The sequence below is a fragment of the Myodes glareolus genome, chromosome 12, assembly GCF_982192425.1.
Source record: "Myodes glareolus chromosome 12, mMyoGla1.1, whole genome shotgun sequence".
NCBI lineage: Eukaryota > Metazoa > Chordata > Mammalia > Rodentia > Cricetidae > Myodes > Myodes glareolus.
Window position 1 is genome coordinate 4,161,500 of NC_142037.1, and position 10,808 is coordinate 4,172,307.

At 37.7% G+C, this 10,808-nt stretch overlaps 1 pseudogene; it reads right to left on the reverse strand.

Moving 5' to 3' along the window:
- Positions 1-1,305: 1,305 nt before the first annotated feature.
- On the reverse strand, positions 1,306-1,754 carry LOC125396986 (large ribosomal subunit protein eL28 pseudogene; annotated as a pseudogene).
- Positions 1,755-10,808: the final 9,054 nt, after the last annotated feature.

Consider the following 10,808-nt stretch of genomic DNA (forward strand, 5'->3'; position numbering starts at 1 on the left):
TTAGACAAAGATATTGGTATCGATTCTTGTATATTGACACAAAGTTAAATTATGTTGACTATTGTATGTATGTATGTTTCTACCTCTGTTTAAAACATTTTATGTATTGATATATATATTGTATTGATATATGTATATTTACCATATTGCATTGTACACTTCTACCTCTAATTAAGATACTTATATATTTTTATGTATTGATATATATATATTTACCATATTGCAATGTATATTTATACATTGTTTATATTTGGAGGTCATATTGTTCTCATTTATTTCACAGTTGTTTATTATCTTAGTCTTTAAATTAGACAGGTATTGAAAATTATATAGATCAATAGTCATCTAAGTTTGTTATTTATAATTAGACTAAACAGTTTCTTTAGATACATAGAGATTATATTCAGTATAGATAGATAATCTTCAACCTCTTCAACGAGTTGTTGAAAATGGGCTTTAATCTAACTCAGAGTTCTGTGGTATTGAGACACAATCGCTCCTGGCAACACTGATCTATTCCCGAGAGAATGTTGAGCACCAAAGACACTCCACCTGGAGCCTTTCTTCTTGGCAGAACTGGCCTTTGGGTAAAGAAATGCCCATACCTCAACTACTGACAGAGTTACAGAGTATCCATAAATGGATAAAACAGGACTGTCATATCCTGCCAAGACAGGGTAAGATAGTTTTGAAAAGTTTCTTGTCTTTGAAAATGGTATATCAGTGACGTTAGGCCTTAGCCAAAGTTGGTTGCTTCAATGCTGCAAACGTGACTTTGGGTATTTGCCCAGGTAGCCAGTTGTCTCTGTGATTTGTTACATGTTCTGGAAGTTGTTTGATTGTACTTCCTAATTACTTAGGTAACATTATTTTCCTTCTCAGATCTTTGATGGGGTTGAAGATTATATAAATGTTACTTTCAGTTCATGACTTGGCCAAGTTATTTGTTATACAAGACTTAAGCTAGTTAGAATAGAATATTTGTATTTATTGTATATAATTTCATAGGTTTGTACTTATTGTATATAATTTCGTAGTAGGCTTAGAACTCTCTTACTAAAACAAAAAAGGGAGATGCTGTGGGAGCTCCTTCTGCTCCTTCAGCCAATAGCCGCTGAGATACAAGTCCACTGGGGTGTGGTCTCTCTCTCTATAAAAAAGCAACGGCTGTCCTCCATTCTCTCTCTGGCTTCTGGCTCCTAGACCCCTTTTCTGATCCTGCAGACCCCTTTTCTGATCCTGTCCTGTTGTCTGGGACAATAATCTGTAAGTTTTTCCCCTTTGAATAAATAATCATTCTATTAATCATAATTCCAAACTGGTGTGGGATTGTTTGTGGCTTACACCTTCAGGATGGGTCCACTTCCACTTCACCACCACAGGCTTCTGGCTTTCCAGGATATCACTGGCCCTTTATGTGGCCTGGCTGCCATGCGCAGATCAGGAAAACATATGTTCTTTCGGATCGTGTGCCCAATGCTGCTGAGGGTGACGTGTGCATTCTTGTTGATGGTGGTCCTTACATGTGAAGTGACTGGTTTTCGCTGACTGGATTTGCATTTCATGACCACTATGAACCCTTTGACATTGGCTGTGGGCTTCACTCCCACATTTTTAGAGTAAATCAGCCCATTGCAGTGGACAGAGTTGCAGAACTTCAGGGTTTTGGGTTCAGGGCTCTATGTCTACTCATTCCTCTTGATCAGGAAACTGCAGTAGTTCCAAATGACCATCCATTGCAGATGCACACACATGGCAGTGACTCTTCTTTTTATGGTGACCAGAGACAGAAGAAGATAATTATTCTTAGTTAAGGATATGGCCACTGGTGAGTTGTCTATGCTCTAGTGCATGCTCCCCTCATGGGCAAATAGTTAACACTAACTGGAGTTAGTAGGTTAAAAAAAGACATGAAGTTTGAAGATGAGCTTGTTGGAGAGGATATATATTGGAGGGTTGTATCTGGGAAACTGGAGGTAGAAATAATATTTAATTGTGTGTATGTGCAACATTTTCAGAAATAAAATGTGAAAAGGCATTGAGAAAAAATAAAACATTGTTCTACAACAAAAATATTTAAAAATTGCCCTGTATTTTTATATAATTTCTGGCATGACATTTTGGCAAGAATAGAGGATAAGGTTCCAATTTGAATTTTTATTATGTTATTGTATAACTCTGTGGTCACTTGAATGAAAATGTTCCCCATATTCTTACTCTTGAATACTTGGGCCACAGTTCTTTTTTTAATTGACTTTTATTTAACTGTACATTTTTCTCTGTTCCCCTCCCTGCCTCTCCCTCCCCTCTTTAGCTCTCCCCCAGAGGCATGGTCTTTCTTAGAAAGTCACTTCCAGAGCTATGCTTTGAGAGTTACAGCCTTACTCCACTTTCTTTTCCCTCTCTCTTCTTCACACTCTGGGGAAAGAGGTGATCTCTTTGCTCCCTGCTCCAGCAGCTACGTGCTGACATGTCCATTTATGAACAGATAAAGAGAAAAATCATTATCTACACTTACAAATTGATGACATTTTTGCAGTCTTGGATTAAATTTAAGAATTTAGGAGGAAATAGCATGGTATCCTATGTCCTCAGGCCAAAAATAAAAACCCTGATTTCTAGAATCTCACTCAGAAGGAGACTGTGTCTAAGAGCTGTCTCACCCCCTTTTATATTCCTCTCTAGGGCTGAGATTAAAGGTGTATACCACTGGGATCAAAGGCATGCACCATCCAATTTCTATGGCAACTAGAGCGGCTACTAGGATTAAAGGTGCATATCATTGTGGCTACTGTGGTTAAAGGTGCATATCATTGTGGCTATTGCAATTAGAAGTGTGTGTCATTGTGGCTACTGGTATTAAAGGTGTGTGTTACCATAATCTGGTCTATAAGGCTAAGCAGTGGGACTGTTTCATTCTCAGACCTTCAGGCAGTATTTATTTATTAAAATATAACTGAAGTGCCATTACATTTCCCCTTTTTGTCTAAAAAAGAAGGCTATAACTAGTATAAGAAAACTATATGCAATAAATACAATGACTATATATGTAGGTGTTGCTTTCATTGGTTAATTAATAAAGAAGCTGATTGGCCTGATAGGTCAGAACATAGGTGGGTAGAGTAGACAGAACAGAATGCTGGGAAGAAGGCAATGAGGCAGTCAGCAGGACTCTCCTCTCTGAGACAGCCACAGGTTAGAATCCTCCCGGTAAGCCACCACCTCGTGGTGCTACACAGATTATTAGAAATGGGTTAATCAAGATTTGAGAGTTAGCCAATAAGAGGCTGAAATTAATGGGCCAAGCAGTGTTTAAAAGAATACAGTTTCTGTGTAATTATTTCAGATAAAGCTAGCTGGACAGGTGGCGAGAAGCAGCCCACCATTCATACTACAGAGTGGTGCCCAACAATAAATCAACAATGTCTAGTTCATTGTATTTGACAAATTTAGAGAAAATATTTTGTATGTATCTTATCTTGGTGAGTCCAAAGTCTTATACCTAATTTACTTTCTATCATAACTTACTTTCTTGGTCTGGTAATCTATAACTATAACTATCTAATCTTAAACTCCCTCAGAGACCCAAAAAGAAAATAATATTAACTGAGTAAGTAAGTGACTTCCAAAAAATATGAGTAATGACAGAAACCACTGGCTTCCTGGACAATCACCCAAAGTTTCTTTGCAGTGTTAGGGTATCCATATTCAGGTTACATGCCTAGCATATTTGACAGACTTTTTGTGTCCCACTTGTCTAATCAGGACAGAATAGTCAGCAGTCAACACAGGGGCATTTTCTTGCCCAGTGGCGTACTTTTACCACATAGAAAGAGAGTTCCATGTGGAGTTTCTTTGATACTCATTATTTTCTCTAAAGTAGATTGGTTCTGTCAGGAGCATAGATGAATCATTGTCATAAAACAAAGAATGTAGGTTATTAAAACATCTTAAATTCCATATTCAATCTATCTAAACTATATTTTTGTTTGACCTTGTAAACATACCTAATGTGACTACAAATTTGATTATACTAGGTGATTAAGTACTAACCTATATTTCTTTATTATCCAAAATGTTGATAATAATAATTTTAAGACTAGAGATTTGCATTACACTGCCAAATGAACTATATAGGTACAATACCTTGTACAAGATTAGAAATGTATGTACAATATGTTTTAACAAAATTAATCACAAATTTGTATCAACACATAAAATTTGCATATACTATACAAAAGTAACATCAATGTTAAACATTTAAAACTAATCCTTGCTTTTATAAAGTAGATTCAATAAAAAACATTTTTATCTTATCATATCTATATCCTCCCTTTTCCTTTTCAGAGTAGATTCAATAATCTACCTTTCTATCTTTTCATATTTATATCCCCTTTTTTTCATTTTAAAAATTTCTTTCTTCCTTCCTCTCTCTTTCATTCTCTCTCTCTCTCTCTCTCTCTCTCTCTCTCTCTCTCTCTCTTTATTTTGGTTATTTCAGGCAGGGTTTTTCAGTAGCTATGGAGCCTGTCCTGAAACTCAGTTTGTAGACCTGGCTGCTGGCTGGCCTTGAACTCAAAGAGATCACATGCCTCTGCCTACTGAATGCTAGGATTAAAGGTGTGTGCCACCACCACCTGGCTTTTTTCTATTAAAAACAAGAACCTTGAATCTAATTTCCTTTATTTAACTTTTTTCCTGACCATTATCCATAACAATTTGTAACCTACACATTAAACAAAAACAAATAACTATTATCCATTTATTGGGAATGTGGGCATAGTTTTCTAGGCTAATTCATGCTGATTGGGGGTGCTGATAGACTTATGGAGACCCAATGAAAATTTGTCTTTGGTCAAGTCCTTACCGAGGTATTCTGTGAGGTTGGTTCATTTCAGCCAGCAGTCTTGAAGCAGTTCTGGATGTAGAACTCAGTGAAAACTGCAACAAATGTACTCTGAAACATTGGATCATCTGGGTCATCTGTTCCAATTGGAGATTTTTCCGGGGTTCTTGCTCGATCAAACCTAATTTTTTTAATCCAGAATAAATCCAAAACCTCTCACTTCCTGTGGAAACAAATGGCAAAACTTCTTTTCCAAAGTAACATATCTTTTTAGCTAAATTTTGAAGTCAGGGCATTTTCAAAATATTTAAGTAGGATTAACCTAGCAACATTTATAATCAAAAGCCTTTAGCAGCTGTTACTCTTTTCTTAGAAGTCAAACAATTCAAGAACAACACAATAATATATAGTATCCAGATTCAGTGTATTTTCCATCTTTACATGGACGCTAAGATGGGGCAGATGGGCAAACAATTGAAGAGCAACACAATAATATACAGTATACGAAATCGCTGTGTATTTTCCATTTTACACGAAAGATAAGTTGGAGCAGATGGGATCTGGGAATATTAATTTTTCTTCTGAGCTAGGTTTTGGTTCTGAATCCTAGAGCTGGAATTCCAATTCTAGCCCTATCCTGGGCTAGTGACTAAAAAGCCTCAGGAAAATGGCTTTTTTAAAAATTCATGCCACAAAAATTTAGGCGCCAAATGAAGAACAATTAATAAAAACTCAGGGTCAGAAATTGGGCTTCAACCTGAAGATCCAAAGAGCAAAACAGCTAGCCACTAATTCCTACTTTGCCCTTTGTCTGAAAATGCCAATCCTGCCTCCAGGAGTCTCAAAAGGAGACTGTCTGAGAGCTGACTCTCCCACATTTTATATCTCTCTAGGGCTAGAATTAAAGGCAGGTACCACCTGATTTCTATGGCAACTAGGGGGGCTACTGGGATTTAAGCTGAGTATCATTGTGGCTACTGGGATTTAAGGTGCATGTCATTATGGCTACTGGTATTAAAGGTGTGTGTTACTATAATATGGTTTGTAAGACTAACCAGTGGTATTATTGTACTCTCAGATCTTTAGGCAGTATTTATTTATTATAATGCAATTGAAGTGTCCCGACAGAGCAAGCTTTGTATTCAACTGAAAGGGTAGAAATGCCACATGATGTTCAGTCTCTGATGAAAGCAGGCACAGTTTCTTCCCACACTCATACTTTATGGAAATAATAGGATTGAACAATTGTGATGGCTTCTATGATTTTGTTAGTGTTTATATAAAATTCAGGAAAAAAATGAACTATCAAAATTACTAAATATTGCATCAAAGCTAAATTTCCCTATTGGTACCTCTATCCATTCTGGCCATTGCACCTCTCATATGCAACCTCAGTCTTCTTTTAGCCTTAGTTTACTCTCTCTGCTTCACACTTGTGATTGAAAACATCATCTCTTGACTTCCTGCTGGTTTCTGTCATATCTTCCTCCTGACACAAAGGACTTTTATCCTCCTGGTACTGTAAGTTCAAATGATGTCTTCCATCAGTTTATTTTTGCTTGTGTATTTATCACAGTTGCAGGAAAGTAATCTGGGTCTTTCTGATCTAGGGTCATTTGCTGCAAGATTTAGGATGATAAAAATTTCAATACTTGTTTCTGGATTAAAATAGTAAAATATTGCATTGCACTGAACTTCTAAAAAGGAAAATCTGAACATGGAATTCTTTTACCCATTGATAACTGAGGAAAATAGTCTAAGATGGAAGATCCTGGACATTGTGGTAGTTTGGATGTTGTCTTAATACAGACAGATCTCCCAGGAAGTTCCAGAGCATGAACTATGAAAATATTCAGAGATAGTTCCACTTGGACGGAGTGGACCAGGCTGTTGGCTTTTGTGGTTGGGCTAAAAAAAAATCACTTTTGACTCTGTCTTTCTTAGGGAAGAGTTGTGTCATACTGGACAATGATGTTTTACCATGGGCCCTGCTGGAGGAGCAGCAACTTGCAATTGAAGTTCCAGGGGTCTGCCCACCAAAAGAAAATTCTCTGATGGGCTACCATTACCTTAGCATATCTTTAAGGCAGTACACTATTGTTAAAGTTTATGGTTGGGTTGTTCTTTATGTTTCTCTTTTGAGGGTGTGCAGAGTATGTTCATGCAGAAAAGATGCTGTAACATAGGCCTTAAGGCTTTATGTTTGTTTCAGATTGATCACTTCATGTCCAAGGAGTTTGTGCAAGTATTATCTTCAGCAATGGCAGGATTCCTGTGGGTTCCCTTTGGCCAACAACTTAATTAGATGCAACCCAGTCATTGTACTATAAGCTTCATTTGGTGGCAAGAGATGGCCACTTTTGACTCTGTTTTTCCCATTATTTGACAATTTCCCTTAATTTTAGTTAATTTCTTCCTGTATTCCCTTCCACAACATCCACTTCTCCTCTTCCACACATGATCCACACACATGGGAGAGCATTGAAAGAGATATCTTGATAGAGGGACTCATTATCGGGTTAGGGAGAAATTTGGTTCTAGGAAAATTCTCAGGAATCCACAAGACTCCTAACAATAGAAGAGACGGTGCCTAAACTGATCTTCCCCTGTAATCAAATTGGTGAATACCCTAACTATCATTATAAAAACTTCACCCAGTAATTGATGGAAGCAGATACAGAGATCTACATTCAAGCACCAAGCTCTAGGAGTCCAGTCAAAGAAAGAGAGGGGGAATTATATGAACAAGGACTGGGTCAAGACCATAACAGGAAATTTATAGAGACAGCTGAACCAAGATATTAAGAAGTCATAAACTCTAGACTGAAAATTGTGGAACCTGCATGGGACCAAACTAGGCCCTCTGAATGTGGGCAACAGTTGTATAGTCTGTTTTGTTTGAGGGGTCCCTGGCAGTGGGATCAGGATCTATTCCTGGTGCATGAGCTGGCTTTTTGGACCCCATTCTCTATGGTGGGATGCCTCTTTCAGACTTGATGCAGGAGGGAGAGACTTGGTCTCTCTTATTAATATAAGAGACCTTATATTAATTGTCAAGACTTTGTTGACTCCCCATTGGAGGCAGAGTAGTGGATAGGGAGTGGGTTGGGGAGGGGAAAAGAAGGAAGGGTGGGAGGGAGAACTATGGTTGGTAAGCAAAATGTACAAAATGTTTTTCAAAAAATTAGATATGTCTTTCTTTTTTCTCTCCCACAACCCCACACTTCTTCACTTCCATAAATGATCCTCCAATAATAGTCCCTTTCCATCCATAATTACCCATTCTATTTACAGTTCCTATTAAGATCTATCTGTTCTTCCTAGTCCAGTATACCTTATTTTCCTTCTTCTACAGATTGTAGCTTGGTTGTCCCTGAATTTATGATGAATATCTACATATAATTGAATACTTTATCTGGGATTCTTTAGTCAGGATGACGTTTTTTCTAGTTCCATCTGTTTAGATGAATATTTAATGATGTTTCTTTTTAATGACTGAGTAAAACTTCATTGTATAAATGTACATTTTCTTTTTCCATTTTCTGTGTTGTTTCCAACTTCTGACTATTATGAATGGAGCAGCAATATACATAGACAAGAAAGTGTCTCTATAATAGGATGGAATATTCTTTGGGTATTTGCCTAAAAATGGTATAGCTGGATCTTATAAAGATTGATTCCTATCTTCCTGAGAAATTGTCACATTGATTTCATGGCACTATTTTTAGGAGGAAGTCATATCAGTCTCTATCAATTACCGTTCTATTCCAGCATAGTTCTGCCCAGTTATTTGCTTTAGTTGTGATTCATAGTCTCCAACTTCACAGTAGCTTTAAAGATGCTAATTTCCATGTTAATTTAGAGAAACAAAAAAGTAAAATGAAAGTGTACATCAAAAGCATTCTTCATGCCTTGATTGTCAAATTTCCAAGTGTATAGAAAAAGGAAAATAAACTGATGGTTGCAAGAGAGGCCTGAGTTTCTCACATAGGGAAGAAGACCAAAAGACTGTAATGACAGGCTTCATACCCTTAAAGGAAGCAATAGCTATCAATCAAGATTAGTCTAGCTAGAAAATCTTTTTTTTCAAAATTAAGAGCTATAAATATTGTCCTAAATAGTGATAACAATCTGTGATATCCAAGTCTGTATTACAGAAGATTCTAAAGGAATATTGCACACATGTAAGAAAGCCAGAATAATATGGAGGCCTCTGGAAATAATAGACAAATTATCCAACAATAAACAATTATCTTAGTAACCAATAAGATTCTAAGATGAGGAAATGATGAAGAACAAAAATAATAGAAATAACCAGAGGAGTAAAGAATACAGAATTGGATCTACCCTATCTTCCTTCAGTTGTATGGTAGGCAGTTAGCACCTGCAACTGTCCTGGGACTCCCTGGATGCATTTCAGTTTTCACCCTCCAGGAGGGTGTCTGTCCTTCACTGTAGAGGTCAGGCTCTAGTCTTCCTTTCATTTTTTTTGTTTTCTCTTTCCCTAAGCTACCCAAGAAATCTAACAAAAGTTTGATAAGGACAGAGAATAGAACAGCATTGCAGTCTCAGCTGTGCACATTCCTTACCACTGCAAGCTCTCTTAGCAAGATGATGGGGCTAATACTAGATGTCAGGGCTCGCCTTCACACTACCTTGGCTTGAAATCAGAGACATGGAGAAGAGGAGGGTGTAGGTGAGGTTGGGGAGAGAAGAGAAGGGGGGAGAGGGAGGTGTTTCAACTTGCTTCTGAGACTTTCAAGGAAGATGTTCCAAAACCAAACAATTTGTGATCAGGCCCAGAGTTGCACTTCTTGTGTTCTACTTTTCAATGGGAAGAATGGACAGACTCTTGGGAGTGTCAATAGTGACACTATAGCTACAACTGACATGTGAGTTTGGGTTTCTGCTGAGGGTAACAGGGACAGTAAACTTCATAGTCCACCTATATGTGAGATGTAGTCTTCTCATTAATCTGGAAATGCCATTTGAAAATGTAAACCCCTGACTTTTCTTTTCTGTCCTGTGTTTCTATGTAAGGGTAAACAGCCTATTAGCAGAAGAGAATCCTTGGGTCTTGAGCATTCAGGAGGGTGAAAATGTCACTGTGAAATGCAGTTTCAAAACATCCATAGCTGCCCTAGAGTGATACAGGCAAGACTCAGGCAGAGGCCCTGCCATGCTAATCTTAGTATGTTCAAATGAGAGAGAGAGAAACACAGTGGAAGGCTGAGGGTGACTCTGAACACTTCTACCCAAAGCAGTTCCCTGTCCACCACTGCTGCGCAGCCTGAAGATACTGCTGTTTACTTCTGTGCTACAGATACACAGTGTGCAACAGGCACCTGCAACCCTGACAAAAGCACTCAGAAATGTTTTCTAGACCCCAATAGTAGGGAGAATTATGATTATTTCATTTCAGTGATAATAATCTGCTGGCAGTGCAAGAGAATTCTTTCAAATTTTTGATGTTCTTAATTTAGTTTCTCTAAAATATTTTATAGTCTTATAAGGAAAAGATATAAGAATCAGAATGCTGACACCTGACATTCAAGGATGGAGGTGTTACTGACCTACACTAAAGTTACACAGAACTACACTAGTTTAGGCATGATTTGAGAAATGGCTAAGCTGGATTCCTTTTCAGCTTAAATCCTCTTACATCTTTTGCTGTGGGTGAAAACAGAAATGTAATGATGAGGCAAGCAGGCCTGCTTTTATCCCACCCAGCTCCCACATGGCTAGCTTTACACCTGAAATAACAATATGCAAATTGTATTCATTTAAACACTGCCTGGCCCATTACCTCTAGCCTCTTACTGGCTAACTCTCACATCTTGGTTAACACATTTCTATTAATGTGTTTAGCACCATGAGGTGATGGCCTACTGGGATGATTCTAACCTATGTCCATCTTGGGCCAGAGCTTCATCATCTACCTGTCTCTGCTTTCTTTCTCCCA